This window comes from Hyla sarda, chromosome 4 (genome assembly GCF_029499605.1).
Source record: "Hyla sarda isolate aHylSar1 chromosome 4, aHylSar1.hap1, whole genome shotgun sequence".
NCBI classification, from domain to species: Eukaryota; Metazoa; Chordata; class Amphibia; order Anura; family Hylidae; genus Hyla; species Hyla sarda.
In genome coordinates, this window is record NC_079192.1 from 400,392,372 (window position 1) to 400,410,629 (window position 18,258).

Sequence of the window (18,258 nt, forward strand, 5' to 3'; positions counted from 1 at the left end):
ATGCTCACTTGCTCGCACTCGGAATATACACAATCTGGGAAAATCTTTTAAAAAAAAAATGGGGGCATCACTGGAATTTTAAAATGATGGACCCTGCAAATATTTTTTATTTCTTGGTTGTTTTTTTATTTTCTATTTTTTGTAGTATTGCATTGCAGTTCTGTACAGCCCTTTATATGAAGTATAACTGGAGCTCAGGTGATCATGTGACTATGGGATGAGCTCCACTGCACCGAAAAGGGGGCGCACGAATCACATTTCTGCAGTCTATGAAAAAACAGTGTTAAAAACAATGGCGATTATTTGCACTTTTTGGAAATGAGTACGCGCCTCGGGTGTACGATCAAATACGGCAAATGCTGCCATAGTAAGGTAGAGCTAGCACTTTGATTATATAGCTTTGCTTTGTTTTTCTGTTCGTTTCTTCTTTTTTTTTTTTTTTTTCTTTATTTTGCCCTGGCCAGAAAATGTTGTGTTTTTAACATTTTAACATTTGATTATGGCTTTAGGTGGGGAAAAAAAAAAAAGAAAAAAGATAAAATAAAAACATTTTTTTATGTGAATTTTGATATAAAATACAAAAAAAAAGGAAAAAGCATTAATTTATACTAGCATACATTGGCTGTGACGGGAGGCTGAGCTGTCGGCCTCACTGATGTGAGTTTTTAGAGATTTTATTTGGCTTTTTTTTTTTTTTTTTTTTTTTTTTTTAAAGTGGTACATTTGGATGTAGACTGACAGACATAGCTGAATGTCTTAATAAATTATATTTAAACATGCCGCAGGGCTTGTTCTGAAGTATATTGTCATTTGTTCTTAAGTTCATGAGCGTGAATGATATTCACCTTTTTTTTTTTTTAATGTTTTTTTAAAGACATTTTTTCATTTAGCCTGCTATAAAAATTCACTATAAAAAATCATCCGTAATGAACGTCCATCATAAAAATCTTTTAAATCGGCCATTAAACGTCCATTAGAAAAATCCCATAGACTAGACTATAATGGGATTTTCTAATAGCCGTCACACGGTGATCACCGGGGATGGCCTGAAGCGCCGTGTGATGTACCGGGCTAAAGGAAGTAGGAAGTAAACAGCCCGGCCGACCGATCAGCTGTTGCGGAGCTCCGGGGCAACATACGGAGGTAAGTGAAAGTTTGTTTTGTCTTTTTTTGCAGCCCGGGCAGGACATCTCCTTTAAAGGGGGTACTCCGGTGGAAGACTTATTATTTTATTTTATTTTTTAAATCAACTGGTGCCAGAAAGTTAAACAGATTTGTAAATTACTTCAATTAAAAATTCTTAACCCTTCCAGTACTTATTAGCGGCTGTATACTACAAAGGAAATTCAAAGGAACTTTCTTGCTTCAGTTGATTTAAAAACAACAACAAAAAAGTTTTCCATCGGAGTACCCCTTTTAAAAGCGTTATCCAGGAATAGAAAAACAGAACTAATTTCTTACAAAACCGCTCCCCGTCTGTCTCTAGGTTGGGTGTGGTTCTGCGGCTCATTTCCATTGTCGTGAATGGAGCCAAGTTGTAATACCACACACAACCTGGAGATTTTTGTCCACTTTTTTTGTGTGCTCGTAATGTGTAGGTGCATCAAATTTATTAAATGGTCGCAGGGCATTTGACTTTTTTATTTACATTTTTTTTTTTTTTTTTAAGTGTAGAGACACATTTACTGAAATTTCACTCTACACATACACACCAAAAAGCTAAGATAAGTCTGGGCTGCTGGATTTTTGCAACTTTTTGGTGATTTGTGGAAAGGTTGGAAAAGTAGGCAAAAAAAATAGGAACTTTTATAGCGCTGGATCCCTTCCAAAGCAAAAAAAACTTGTAGGATATGAAGCAGTTTATAATATAATCTATTTATTCATAACACATCCACGCGTTTCTGGTCCGGATTGGCCCCTTTCTCAGGATAAAAGTGCATCATTTATCTTGAGAAAGGGGCCAATTCGGACCACAAACGCGTGCATGTGTTATGAATATAGATTATATTATAAACTGCTTCATCCTACAAGTTTTTTTTTTGCTTTGGAAGGGATCCAGCGCTATAAAAGTTCCTATTTTTTTGCCTACTTTTCCAACCTTTCCAAAAAGTCACAAAAATCCATCAGCCCAGACTTATCTTAGCTTTTTGGTGTGTATGTGTAGAGTGAAATTTCAGTAAATGTGTCTCTACTCAGAAAAAAAAAAAAAAAAAACTAAAAGCCTAGCGACCATTTAATAAACGTGATGCTCCTACAAATTATCAGCACACAGTCTGCCATTTCTATGGATACACCTTAATAAAATGGAAATGGTTGGTGATATTAACTTCCTGTTTGTGGCACATTAGTATATGTGAGGGGGGAAACTTTTCAAGATGGGTGGGGACCATAGCGGCCATTTTGAAGTCGGCTATTTTGAAACCAACTTTTCTTTTTTCAATAGGAAGAGGGTCATGTGACACATCAAACTTATTGGGAATTTCACAAGAAAAACAATGATGTGCTTGGTTTTAACGTAACTTTATTCTTTCTTGAGTTATTTACAAGTTTCTGACCACTTATAAAATGTGTTCAATGTGCTGCCCATTGTGTTGGATTGTCAATGCAGCCCTCTTCTCCCACTCTTCACACACTGATAGCAACACCGCAGGAGAAATGCTAGCACAGGCTTCCAGTATCCGTATACACTGCTGTATACTACTATATACACCACAGGAGAAATGCTAGCACAGGCTTCCAGTATCCGTATACACTGCTATATACTACTATATACACCGCAGGAGAAATGCTAGCACAGGCTTCCAGTATCCGTAGTTTCAGGTGCTGCACATCTCGTATCTTCACAGCATGGACAATTGCCTTCAGATGACCCCAAAGATAAAAGTCTAAGAGGGGCAGATCGGGAGACCTTGGGGGCCATTCAACTGGCCCACGACGACCAATCCACTTTCCAGGAAACTGTTCATCTAGGAATGCTCGGACCTGACACCCATAATGTGGTGGTCACCATCTTGCTTACATTATGGGTGTCAAGTCTGAGCATTCCTAGATGAACAGTTTCCTGGAAAGTGGATTGGTCATCGTGGGCCAGTTGAATGGCCCCCAAGGTCTCCCGATCTGACCGCCATGGTCACCCCCCCCCCCCCCCCCTCTCACATATTAACTTCCTGTTTGTGGCACATTAGTATATCACCAACCATTCCCATTTTATTAAGGTGTAGCCATATAAATGGCCACCCTGTACTTTACATATATAGTTAAAGGCCCCCCAGCTCTATGCCTCATATTTCATAAATATATATATATATATATATATATACATATATACATACACACACACACGTATATACATTCTGACTCAGATTGTTGTGATATTGATCTATCCCTTGTAAGACCTCTATGTCTGGCCTGTATAAGCAGATATAACCACTGTGGACAATCCTTATCAGATAACTGAACTCACCAATACTGTTTTCATCCACAAGCTGGTTTATTCTATACACCAAACATGAATACAGCAGAATTAATGGAATTCAGTATTATGCGGTCAAAAGTTGATGCTTTCCTTAGCTTAGCATGCAGAATACATGAGTCCCTGTTACGTGTGGCAGATGCAGGCAGCCATGACACAGGAAGTGATGCACTAAGCAGGGGTGTGGTTACCTAAAAGGAAATGAGTCATAGCTTTCAGGAGAGAGAAACATGAGCATTACCAAAAAGGCCACAATAACTAACCATAGAAAAATCCATAGGAAATGGATCAAAGAATAAACTATGTGAATTCCATCTACAATAATGAGAATATTAACTGTGTAACAGCACACTCCCCGTCTGGCATTTTAAATGTCACTATTTTATACCATAACCGTAGTTTTACAATTGAAAATAAACAGTGCAATTTGCTTGATGTCTTGAGAACCTGGAAGACATAAAGAAGAACATGCAAATAATGCAACAAGACTTAAAGTTATAACAATAAAGTTCAATACTTTCTTCAAGTCAACGGTAAGAACCAGCAGCATACACAAGCAAATTCATTCTCCAAAGGGCAAGAACAAAATAAGCAACGTGATAGGTCTGATGAAAGTCTTTACAGTCTTTTACTTGCAACTTTCACCTCCACCTTGCGTACTTTACTGTCATCACTAGGAACGCTCTTTACAATAAGCCCATAGGCCACTGTATTCTTTTGGCTTGTTGATCATTGAGCAGAATGAGATCTCCAATTGTTATGTTAGGGTTCAGGCGTTGCCATTTCCTGTGTCCTTACAGAGTAGAAAGATACTCCATCTTCCAACGATTCCAGAAGCAGTTGGCGAGGTGTTGTACATGCTTCCACTGGTCATAGCAAAGATTTCCTGATTTAAAGTTTCCAGGTGGAACAGGATTGGACCCAAGCTTCTGGGTAAGCAGAGTAGCTGGGGTACGGATAGTTTGGGTGTCTGGATCTTTGTCAGGTTCTAGAATACTGAAGACATCAGCTGTGGTTTCTTCTGGATGATCCAACAGGACTTCAGGACCTGTTATCCAAGAAGAAATAGTGAAGGCACTTGTAGACACTGGCCTGGCGGAATGATCTGCAGGATTCATTTCAGATGGGACATAATGCCATTGTTCGGGTTTAGATGATTTCCTGATTCTTTGTACACATAGAAACGTTTAGTCTGGTATATATATGTGTATATATATATATATATATATATATATATATATATATATAGCCCAGAACAACTTTGCTGTCTGTGTAGAATTTGGTGTCCTCTATCAGTATGTCCAGGTCACGTAGTATGAAATCTGCAATTTCTACAAATAGAACAGTCCCACAAAGTTCAAGCTTAGAGATTGTGTGCTCTTGCTAAGGTGCTAACTTAGCTTTCCCAAACAGAAACCCTATGTGGGTTTGATTAGAAGAGTCTCTTACCTTGAGGTAGGCAACAGCTGCCATGGCCTCAGTAGATTCATCTGAGATGTGAAGCTCTTTTCTCTGACTTGTAGCAAGGGAAGCTGAGGTGAAGCAGCGTGGTATATGGATTCCATCTAAGGCACGTAGAGATTGTTTCCAGGACTCCCACTTGGAAAGCTTGCCTGTTGGCAGTGGAGTGTCCCAATCTTTAATAGTCTCCGAGAACTGTCTAAGCAAGGATTTGCCTTGTATGGTGATGGGAGCCACAAATCCCATTGGATCGTATAGGCTGTTCACTACTGACCGAACACCACGCTTGGTAAATGGCTTGTCTGCAGAGCTGACTTGAAAGCCGAAGGTGTCCTTTCATAAGTCCCATCGTAGGCCTAGACTTCTCAGGTGGCATGTCCATCCCCAGGTTTAGATCTTTAAACCCTGCGGCATGATTGTCGGGTTGAAAGGCTTTCATAATGGCAACATTATTTTAGGCAATCTTGTGTAGTCTGAGGTTAGCCTCAGAGAGCATATCTTGTGTCCTTTGGAGCAGATCTATGGCTTCTTCATCTGTAGGTGAAGACTTAAGTCCATCGCCAACATAAAAGTCTTTCTAAACGAAGTGTCGACAGTCCACACCATACTCCTTTTCTCCAACAAGGGCAGTCCTTCTTAAACCATATGTTGCAACAGCGGATGAGGGACTATTCCCGAATACATGTACTTTCATGTGGCATTCCATGATCTCATTGTCCTTGTTGTTACGGTGCAACAGAAACCTTAGGAAGTTCTTATGGTTGTGTACATTGAAGCAATGAAACATTTGCTCAATGTCGGCAGTTTTTGCAACTGGCTCTCTTCTAAACCTCATAAGTACACCTACCAGGTTGTTTGTTAGATTTGGGCCCGCGAGTAGAACATTGTTCAGGGATACCCCTTGATGCTTGGCACTGGAGTCAAATACTGCCCTGATTTGTTTAGGCTTGCGTGGGTGATGCACTCCGAAGAAAGGCAGGTACCAGCTCTCATCGTGGTCTTTGAAGTGGTGGCGCTGGTTCAGCGTGATCATTGTCAGAAATCCTTTAAATAAAGGTTATGAAGTGATCCTTCATTTCAGATCTGTTCTTTAGTGTTCGTTGAAGTGAATTGAATCTGGATAGAGCCTGTTCGCGATTGGTTGGGAGTTTGGCCCTTGCAGCACGAAGAGGTAATGGCGCGACCCAGCTGTTAGACTCATCCTGGAAGAATTCTTTGTCCATTATTTTGATGAACTCTCTGTCTTCAACTGACAAGGCTATTTTGTTGTCATCACTTGTAGTACTAAACACTGCAGCACCTAGGTTGTCATAACAAAGGACAGGAGTAGCATGCTGTACTTGGATGATGTCAAGAGGCTTCTCCTTTACTTCATAATGGTGAGGGAATCATTTGAAGTGGGAGGCATGTCCATTCCCCAACACGTAAGTTTTGAAGGAGCGGATTTCAGATGATGTATGCTTCCTGCCCAGGCATACATCGCCCACTATTTCCCAGCCTAGGTCAAGTCTTTGTGCATAAGGGGGCGCTGTCAGGTCCATCACACTGGTCACGTACTTTATGTACTCTGAAAATGTCTCTTCCTAGCAGGACCAAAATTTCAGCACTCGTGTCCATTGTAGGAATCTCTCTAAGTGAGGATGGTGATCTGCGGCTTCTGGAGTCGGAATCTCTTCCCTTTTGTCTGATATTTGGTCACACTCAACTAATGTTGGTAGGGGTATGCCCTCTCCCCCTTGATGTGAGAGACCATGAACCCATCGACCCTTCTGCCAAAGGTCTCTACACGACCAGAACAGGTTCTGAGAGTATACGGTGTGGCGTGACCCTCTATGCCAAAGATGTCAAAGAATTTAGGCTTAATCAGGGATCTGTTGCTCTTTTCATCTATTATGGCATACATCCTAGTAGCTTTCTCAGGGTGGTCCTTCCGGTATATCTTGACTAGTAATACCTTGGTGCAGCATTTGTGATCCAAGCCCTCTCCACAGACTTCTGTGCATGAAGAGAGAACATTATCTTTGGCTGGAGCATGACCTTGTTGCTCCCCACCATGACTTGAGGGAGGGAAGGAGGTAGGTGACTGCTGTAGTTTGTCTGGAAGTGGAGTATAATGCATAGCTGTAAAGTGTTTGTCGCTACTGCATTCTGTGCACTTAATGACGACTTTACAGTCTTTAGCAAGATGGCTATAAGAAGCACAGCACTTGAACCATATTCCAGGTTTCTGGAGAATCTCCACGCGCTCTTGTAAAGTCTTTGCCCTAAGCCCACGACATTTCTTAAGTAAAAGTATGAGAACGGAGGAAAAGATATGTTATAGTCTCATACTTTGAGCCCTGTTGTGCCCATTTCTCTTGTAGGCCGTATGGCAGTTTAGACACCACTGGGTTGACACCATGAGCGGTGTCCAGGAAGCTTAGTCCAGGTAGACGTGGATCTGTCTTTGCCAACTCTAGCTCCATGAGGGGGTCACTTAGATCTTGCAGCTTCCGTCTTTGTTTACTAATTTTGTGAAGTTTTGCAGTCTCTTGAATAGAGCGCTTTCTATGGCTTCAGAGATAGGTTTGCTCATGTTTAACCCATGCAGCAGTAAGACCTGCATCTGGGTGGACAACGTGTACTGTTTGCAGTCTTTTAACACGATCTGCAGATTCTGGTCCCAGACATTTTATGAGCAAATAAAGTTCTTCCTTAGCAGTAAGGTTGAGATCAGCAATAGCAGCCTTGTAGGTTGATCTCCAGGCCCTGTAGCTCTCTGCACACTCGTCAAACCTTGAGAGGCTAGTGTTAACAAGCTCATGGCGTACCATATATCTGGCAAAGTCATTCAAATCTGATTTCTCACTCTTTAGTACCAAAGTAACTTGTGGAACCCCTTGAAGGTGAAAGTTCTCTGGTGTTGTAGGGTGAGGTTTACCGGGGTGAAATGATGTAACATAAGCGTTTAACCCCTTAAGGACGCAGGACGTAAATGTACGTCCTGGTGAGGTGGTACTTAACGCACCAGGACGTACATTTACGTCCTAAGCATAACCGCGGGCATCGGAGCGATGCCCATGTCATGCGCGGCTGATCCCGGCTGCTGATCGCAGCCAGGGACCCGCCGGCAATGGCCGACGCCCGCGATCTCGCGGGCGTCCGCCATTAACCCCTCAGGTGCCGGGATCAATACAGATCCCGGCATCTGCGGCAGTTCGCGATTTAAATGAACGATCGGATCGCCCGCAGCGCTGCTGCGTGGATCCGATCATTCATAACGCCGCACGGAGGTCCCCTCTCCTTCCTCCGTGCGGCTCCCGGCATCTCCTGCTCTGGTCTGTGATCGAGCAGACCAGAGCAGAAGATGACCGAAAACACTGATCTGTTCTATTAGCAATCATGGTATTGCTATGAATAGTCCCCTATGGGGACTATTCAAGTGTAAAAAAAAAAATGTAAAAAAATGTAAAAGTAACAGTAAAAAAAAAGTGAAAAATCCCCTCCCCCAATAAAAAAGTAAAACGTCCGTTTTTTCCTATTTTACCCCCAAAAAGCGTAAAAAACATTTTTTATAGACATATTTGGTATCGGCGCGTGCGTAAATGTCCGAACTATTAAAATAAAATGTTAATGATCCCGTACGGTGAACGGCGTGAACGAAAAAAAATAAAAAAAGTCAAAAATTCCTACTTTTTTAATACATTTTATTAAAAAAAATTATAAAAAATGGATTAAAAGTTTTTTATATGCAAATGTGGTATCAAAAAAAAGTACAGATCATGGCGCAAAAAATGAGCCCCCATACCGCCGCTTATACGGAAAAATAAAAAAGTTAGAGGTCATCAAAATAAAGGGATTATAAACGTACTAATTTGGTTAAAAAGTTTGTGATTTTTTTTAAGCGCAACAATAATATAAAAGTATGTAATAATGGGTATCATTTTAATCGTATTGACCCTCAGAATAAAGAACACACGTCATTTTTACCATAAATTGTACGGCGTGAAAACAAAACCTTCCAAAATCAGCAAAATTGCGTTTTTCGTTTTTATTTCCCCACAAAAATAGTGTTTTTTGGTTGCGCCATACATTTTATGATATAATGAGTGATGTCATTACAAAGGACAACTGGTCGCGCAAAAAACAAGCCCTCATACTAGTCTGTGGATGAAAATATAAAAGAGTTATGATTTTTAGAAGGCGAGGAGGAAAAAATGAAAACGTAAAAATTAAATTGTCTGAGTCCTTAAGGCCAAAATGGGCTGAGTCCTTAAGGGGTTAAAGGGGTACTCCCGTTGAAAACTTTTTTTTTTTTTTTTTTTTTTAAATCAACTGGTGCCAGAAAGTTAAACAGATTTGTAAATCACTTCCATTAAAAAATCTTAATCCTTCCAGTACTTTTTAGGGGCTGTATACTAAAGAGAAATCCAAAAAAGAAATGCATTTCCTCTGATGTCATGACCACAGTGCTCTCTGCTGACCTCTGCTGTCCATTTTAGGAACTGTCCAGAGCAGCATATGTTTGCTATGAGGATTTTCTCCTGCTCTGGACAGTTCCTAAAATGGACAGCAGAGGTCAGCAGAGAGCACTGTGGTCATGACATCAGAGGAAATGCATTTCTTTTTTTGGATTTCTCTTTAGTATACAGCCCCCAAAAGGTACTGGAAGGATTAAGATTTTTTTATTAGAAGTTATTTACAAATCTGTTAAACTTTCTGGCACCAGTTGATTTAAAAAAAAAAAAAAAAAAGTTTTCCACTGGAGTACCCTTTTAACTGTGGTGTAGTCTCTAAGACTTGTGATGGCTGTGGCTTGAGTTGCAGCTTGTCACCGGAAGTCACATTGTTATTAGTAGGCGTAGATGTGGTTTTCTGCATAGATGTACTTGTGTTGCAGAATGGAAGAGGCTCAGGCATATGGCGTTGAGAGTCAGAACACTGTTAGTAGGAGATACAGGAGATGACTCTGTATCTCTTTGCAAATGTTATGCCTTAGTACGTATTCACTGGTGCGTTCAACTGGATCTTCCATTTCTGCTGGGATAAGACAGTCCGAATTAGTGCTTTGTCCCAATGCTTGTTCAAGGACTTTCAGCCTTGCCAGGGAAACTGCTTCCTCCCTTTCCATTTGCAGAATCTTTATTTGGGAATCTGCTGTGCTTCTACCTCTGCTTGCTTTCTGCTAAAAGAGCTTTGCGCCTTTTTAGCTTCAGCATCAGTGCGGGCCTCTATTAGCTTGTCGCTTAATGTTGAATTTCTGGAACGAGAGAATCTAGAAGAAAGTGCAGTGCGCTTGGTTGAGGTGAATCTATGAGAACTTTTCCTCCTTACCTTTTAAAAATCATAACCCTTTCAATTTTTCACCTAAAAATCCATATTATGGCTTATTTTTTGCGTCATCAATTAAAAATGACATTAGTCATTTTACCCAGACATTCACGGCGAAATTGAAAAAAAAAATGTGCATCAGAATCGAAGAAGAAACGCCATTTTGTAACTTTTGGGGGCTTCCGTTTCTACGGACTCATTTTTTGCGCCGTGATCAGAAGTTTTTATCGGTACCATTTTTATTTTTATTGGACTTTTTGATCACTTTTTATTCGTATTTTTGGTCACTTTTTATACCATTAAAAAATGCTTTTTTTTACTTTGGAATTTTTTTTTACGTGTACGCCATTGACCGTGTGATTTAATTAACGATATATTTTTATAGTTCTGACATGTACGCACGCAGAGATACCACATGTTTATTTTTATTTACACTGTTTTTTTTTTTTTTTTTTATGGGAAAAGGGGGGTGATTCAAACTTTTATTAGGGAAGGGGTTAAATGACCTTTATTAACACCTATAGGGACCTATAACACTGCACACACTGATCTCTCATGCTGATCACTGGCGTGTATCAGTTTTATCGGCGCTTGATTGCTCCTGCCTGGATCCCAGGCACCGAGCAGTCTTCGTAAATATACGTCCTTCGTCGTTAAGGGGTTAAAGGAGCACTCTGGTGAAAACCTTTTTTTTTTTTTTTTTTTTTTTTTTAAATCAACTGGTGCCAGAAAGTTAAACAGATTTGTAAATTACTTCTATTAAAAAATCTTAATCATTCCTGTACTTATTAGCTGCTGAATACTACAGTGGAAATTTTTTTCCGTTTGAAACACAGAGCTCTCTGCTGACATCATGAGCACAGTGCTCTCTGCTGACATCTCTGTCCATTTTAGGAACTGTCCAGAGTAAAAGGAAATCCCCATAGCAAACATATGCTGTTCTGGACAGTTCCTAAAATGGACAGAGGTGTCAGCAGAGGGCACTGTGCTCGTGATGTCAGCAGAGAGCTCAGTGTTTCGAACTGAAAATAATTTCTACTGTAGTATTCAGCAGCTAATAAGTACAGGAAGGATTAAGATTTTTTAATAGAAGTAATTTACAAATCTGTTTAACTTTCTGGCGCCAGTTGATTTAAAAAAAAAAAAAGTTTTTCACCGGAGTACCCCTTTAACCCCTTAAGGACACATGACGTACTGGAACATCATGTGTCCGCTCCCGATCTATAACGCAGGGCCATGGCCGTCATCGCGGGCCAGGCCCGGCCTCTAACAACTGCCCGGGACCCGTGGCTAATATCGCGTGGCATTGATGGCGTGCAGCATAGACGCGGCCTTCAACTTTGAACGCAGCGTCTAAAGTGAAAGCTGCCGGTTAGCTCAGTGGGCTGTTCGGGATAGCCGCGGCAAAATCGCGGCATCCCGAACAGCTTACAGGACAGCGGGACACTACCTGCCTCCTCGCTGTCCGATCACCGAATGACTGCTCAGTGCCTGAGATCCAGGCATGAGCAGTCAAGCGGCAGAATCATCGATCACTGGTTTCTTATGAGAAACCAGTGATCAATGTGAAAGATCAGTGTGTGCGGTGTTATAGGTCCCTATGGGATAACAATGATCAGTGTGTGCAGTGCTATAGGTCCCTATGGGATAACAATGATCAGTGTGTGCAGTGTTATAGGTCCCTATGGGAGCTATAACACTGCAAAAAATAAAGTGAAAAAAAAGTGAATAAATATCATTTAACCCCTTCCCTATTAAAAGTTTGAATCGCCCCCCTTTTCCCAAAAAAATAAAATAAACATATATGGTATCGCCGTGTGCGGAAATGTCCAAATATATCGTTAATTAAACCGCACGGTCAATGGCGTGCGCGCAAAAAAATTCCAAAGTCCAAAATAGTGCATTTTTGGTCACTTTTTATATCATGAAAACATGAATAAAAAGCGATCAATAAGTCCTAGCAATGCAAAAATGGTACCGATAAAAACTTCAGATCACGGCTCAAAAAAAAAAATAGCCCTCATTCTGCTCCATACACGGAAAAATAAAAAAGTTATAGGGGTCAGAAATGACAATTTTAAACGTATCAATTTTCCTGCATGTAGTTATAATTTTTTTCCAGAAGTCCGACAAAATCAAACCTATATAAGTAGGGTATCATTTTAATCGTATGGACCTACAGAATAAAGATAAGGTGTCATTTTTACCAAAAAATTTACTACATAGAAACGGAAGCCCCCAAAATTTACAAAACGGCGTTTTTTTTTTTTCAATTTTGTCTCACAATGATTTTTTTTTTACGTTTCACCGTAGATTTTTGGGCACAATGACTGACGTCATTACAAAGTAGAATTGGTGGCGAAAAAAATAAGCAATCATATGGATTTTTAGGTCTGATCGCGGGGGTCCCGCCACTGGGGACCCCCGCAGTATAGCACGAAGCACCCACCTGTATCTGCTTCCGGCAGCACTGGAGGTTCTGGCTCCCGACCATGAGAATGGAAGATCGTGACGTCATGACTCCACCCCCGTGTGACGTCACGCTCCACTCCCTCAATGAAAGTCTATGGGAGGGGTGTGACAGTTGTAACGCCCCTCCCATTGGCTTGCATTGAGGGTGCGGAGCGTGACGTCACACGGCGGCGGAGTCATGACGTCACGATCTTCCGTTCCCATGGTTGAAAGGAATCAGACCCGGAGCGAACACCCTCCGGGGACTAATTTTAAACGGGGTGCGGTGTGCAAGATCACGGGGGTCCCCAGCGGCGGGACCCCCGCGATCAGGCATCTTATCCCCTATCCTTTGGATAGGGGATAAGATATCTTAGCGCCATATAGTACCCCTTTAAGAAGACGAACAGCAGCTTAGACAGGTGAGGTAACACAGTTCAGTGTAGAGAAAGTTTTCAACATTCACGTGAAGTGCAGTAACCATGTGCTCCACAAGATGGCGGATGGCACTGAGCTGGATTGCAGATTAGGCGCACACATGTACACAGCAGTCGGTAGGAATTCTACGCATGTTTTGACTATTCTGACTCAGATTGTTGTGATAGCGATCCTGATCAGATAACTGAACTTGCCAATACTGTTTTCATCCACAAGCTGGTTTATTCTATACACCAAACAGGAATACAGCAGAATTAATGGAATTCAGTATTATGCGGTCAAAAGATGATGCTTTCCTTAGCTTAGCATGCAGAATACATGAGTCCCTGTTACATGTGGCAGATGCAGGCAGCCATGACACAGGAAGTGATGCACTAAGCAGGGGTGTGGTTACCTACAAAGGAAATGAGTCATCGCTTTCAGGAGAGAGAAACATGAGCATTACCAAAAAAAAGGCCACAAGGTGGCAGCAAATAACCATAGAAAAATCCATAGGAAATGGATCAAAGAATAAACTATGTGAATTCCATCTACAATAATGAGAGTATTAACTGTGTAACAGCATAATACAGTGGTCCCTCAACATACGATGGTAATTCCTTCCAAATGAACCATCGTTTGTTGAGGGATCCGTGCTATGTAAAGTATAGGAAGTTATACTCACCTGTCCCCGCCGCTCCGGACTGTCACCGCTGCCCTGGATGTCGCCCTCAATCGCTGTCACCGCGTCCCCGGGGTGTCCCCGCTGTTCCGGACCGTCTCTGCTGGGATCGTCGCTCTTCTTCGCCTTCATCACGTCGCTGCGCGTGCTGTTCCTATTGGATGATGGGACGGCGTAAGCGGCAGCGTGATGATGTCAACAGGGAGCGACGGCCATGCAGGGAATCCTGAAGAGGACGGTCCGGAACGTCGGGGACAGGTGAGGCACGGGGCACCTTAAAGGAGACCTCCAGGATAAGAAAATTACCCCCTGTCCAATGGCTGTGGCGCCGCAGCCGCACAAGGATCACTGCTCTTACGTCAGTGTAAGAGCAGTGAGCCAATCAGGTTTCTCCCCAGACGCATGCGCTCTGTAAGCAAGCTGCTTCCAAACTTCTCAGACATCTCCCGGAGCTTTGTGCCTTGAGTACAGAACGCTGTACAGGACGGGGGAGCGGGGAGGGTGTATGTTACAGCGGTTTTCAAGTGAGCAAGAGCAGGAGGGTGGTGAAATTCTTACAGGAAGCTAATGCAGGGAATGATGGGACGTGGCGGCCATATTGATGATGTCACAGGCACTTTCGGCGGCGATTCTGAATGAACGGCTGGACGATTTTCGCAATATGAAGCTTCATGGAGAGGTAAGAGCAATATCTTTAATATGAGAAATTTTTTATTTTTTTTATTTTCCAGAACGGAGTTATCCTTTAAATGGCTATCCGGTGTCAGCTGAAGCAGTCTGCACTGCCGGATAGCCATTTATGCGATGTCCCCTACATACAAAAGCATCGTATGTTGATGCTGCCTTCAACATGCGATGGCGTCTGAGAGGTCATCGTATGGGGAAATGATCGTATGTCGGGGCTAGAGATGAGCGAACTTACAGTAAATTTGATTCGTCACGAACTTCTCGGCTCGGCAGTTGATGACTTATTCTGTGTAAATTAGTTCAGCCTTCAGGTGCTCCGGTGGGCTGGAAAAGGTGGATACAGTCCTAGGAAAGAGTCTCCTAGGACTGTATCCACCTTTTCCAGCCCACCGGAGCACCTGAAAGCTGAACTCATTTATGCAGGATAAGTCATCAACTGCCGAGCCGAGAAGTTCATGACAAATCGAATTTACTGTAAGATCGCTCATCTCTAGTCGGGGCCATCGTAGGTCACTGTATATTAAAAATATGTTATATATTTATGGGCCCCAGCTCTGTGCCCCCATATTTTGCATATAAATATATATTATAGTTACAGGCCCCCGGGCGGATCTGTGCCCCCATGTTTTGCATATAAACATATACTATACATAAATATATGTATAGTACATGCTGGGAGTTGTTGTTTTGCAAAATCTGGAGGGCCACAGTTTGGAGACCACTGTTAAAGAGTATATCACTATGACAGAAGGTAAGACAAGAAGAATACTGCTGGAGATGTACTACCAAAAGACTGGCACTAGATGGTGGTGTTGTACTACAGAAGGACCGCATGACAAAGCGCCTGTCACGTACACGAGATTTCTAGTTTTATGTCATTGTCGCTCATCTGTTTCATTGCGGTCACAGTAATCCAAAAATTCTTCCTGTTAACTCTCGGCTTGTTTGTGACTTTAGGGCACCAGTGGTTTTTATGTAATCCTTTATTTTATTGCAGCCTGGGATGCAGCTTCAGGTGATGGAGAAAACCGTAATGAGTGTAAATGACGCAATTGTTTATTTTACTATGTTCCTAATTTATGTACAAAGTTGCCTAACTGTGGAATTACATTTCAAAGTAAAATACGCAGAGAAGTGTGCCCCTACCTACATATAGGTTAAAGGGCTTCTCCACTTTGGATAATACTCTATATATGGATCCCACAGCAATAAAGTGATCACAAAGTGTCGCGTTAATCTGTGGGATAAACCTGGCAGCAAGTGTTTAGTATCCCTGCAGTGCTCCCACAGGTGAAATGAGGCATTACAAGGGTTTTATTCACATCACTGTGCTATCTGCGTAATCGTATCTTTGTAACGTCCCTTCACTCCGGCCATGAAATGAGGATCCTGAACTGAGCCCCCCTCTTATTAATTCAGGATACCCTAATTCTCTAAACTGGACCACCACTTTTACACCAGACATACACATAAGGGTAAAGTCAGCTGACCAGACAATTTCATTGGGATCCACCCACTATCAAGTGTGTATGAGAGTGCCCCGACTCAGTGGCGTTGCGACCCGGGTGCGGGGGTTGCGGCCCGCACCGGGTGACACCAACCTAATGGGGTGACACCAAGATGCTCCGCAGCACCCCCCTCCCCCCAGCTACACAGACACCCCATCTGTGCCCGACCGGCCTCCCATCCGTCAGCACCCCCCCCCCCCCCTGCGCTGTGTGTGCGGTGCGCCCGTCCGTCAGCAACCCCCCCTCTTTCACCTGCACTGTGCGCCCATCCGTCATCACACACCCCCCCCCCTCGCTTTCACCAGCATTGTGCCCGGCCTCCGCTCCCACGTCTGCGCCGGCCTGACGTCACACTGCATGGCCGCGCAGGAGGACGTCAGTTACGTCGCTCGCAGGGCGCACGGTGAGAAGGAGCGCTGCGCTGGATGGGTGAGTGTGTGTGTGTGTGTCTGTCTCTATCTATCTATGTTTGTGTGTGTGACTCTGTGTGTGTGTGACTGTGTGACTCTGTGTGTTTGTGCGACTCTGTGTGACTCTGTGTGTGTGGGACAGTCTGACTGAGTGTGTGACTCTGTGTGTGTGTGTGTGTCTCTCTGACTGTGTGTGTGTGTGTCTCTCTGTGTTGTATGTGTTTTTTTGTGTGTGTGTGTGTGTGTGTGGGGGGGGGGGGTTTGAACCAGCGATCTAATGTGGGGAGACTTTGACCCATTGTGGGGAACCTGCGGCCTAATGTGGGGAATCTACTACCAAATGTGCGGAGTCTATGCTACCTAATGTGGGGAGTCTATGCTACCTAATGTGGGGAATCTGTGCTACCAAATGTGGGGAATCTATGCTACCTAATGTGGGGAAACTGCTACCTAATGTGGGGAATCTGTGCTACCTAATGTGGGGAAATTGCTACCTAATGTGGGGAATCTGCACTACCTAATGTGGGGAAATTGCTACCTAATGTGGGGTAACTGGTACCTACCTAATGTGGGGGAACTGGTACCAAATGTGGGGAATCTATGCTGCCTAATGAGGGGAAAAGATGCTACCTAATGTAGGGAAACTGCTACCTACCTAATGTGGGGGAACTGCTGCCTACCTAATGCTCCCCCCCCCCTGGCAGTAGCACCCTCATCATCCACCATCAACTGCCGCCCCCCCCCCCCCCCCCAGCAGCAGCACCTCCATCAGCAGATCCTGCCGATGGATGATGGGGGGGATACTGCCAGGGGGGATGGCCAGTAGCACCCTCATCATCCTCCAGCAACACCCCCCAGTAGTAGCACCCCCATCATCCACTAGCAACACCACCAATACCCCCCTCCCGTGGTAATAGCATCAGCTAACGGATGTTGAGGGGTGTTACTGCGGTTGTGGTATTCAGAGGGTGCACTGTATGGCAACGTTATATTCAGAGGGCGCAGTTTGTGGCAGTATTATATTCAGAGGGTGCAGTGGGTGGTAGTATTATATTCAGAGGGCGCAGTTTGTGGTAGTATTATTAGAGATGAGCGAACTTACAGTAAATTCGATTCGTCACAAACTTCTTGGCTCGGCAGTTGATGACTTATCCTGCGTAAATTAGTTCAGCCTTCAGGTGCTCCGGTGGGCTGGAAAAAGTGGATACAGTCCTAGGAAAGAGTCTCCTAGGACTGTATCCACCTTTTCCAGCCCACGGGAGCACCTGAAAGCTGAACTAATTTATGCAGGAAAAGTCATCAACTGCCGAGCCAAGAAGTTTGTGACGAGTTGAATTTACTGTAGTTCGCTCATCTCTAAGTATTATATTCAGAGGGTGCAGTGGGTGGTGGTATTATATTCAGGGGTACAGTATGTGGCAGATTTATATTCAGAGGGTACAGTATCTGGTAGTACTATATTCAGAGGGCGCAGTTTGTGGTAGTATTATATTCAGAGGGTGCAGTGGGTGGTAGTATTATATTCAGAGGGTACAGTATGTGCTAGTATTATCTTCAGTGGGTACAGTGTGTGGCGGTATTATATTCAGGGGTACAGTATGTGGCAGATTTATATTCAGAGTGTACAGTATGTGTTGGTATTATATTCAGAATGTACAGTGTGTGGTAGTATTATATTCAGTGGGTATGGTGTATGGAAGGTTTATAATAATACTTGTTTTCATATAGAGGCTGAGAATGCACTGACATAGTGAGGAGACGTCTGGGCATCACATTCTGCAGAGAGAAGTTTTAGCTGGAACAAGTCCTGGCGGTATGTACCATCTGAATTAGATAATGAAAGACTATAGAGAAGACGTC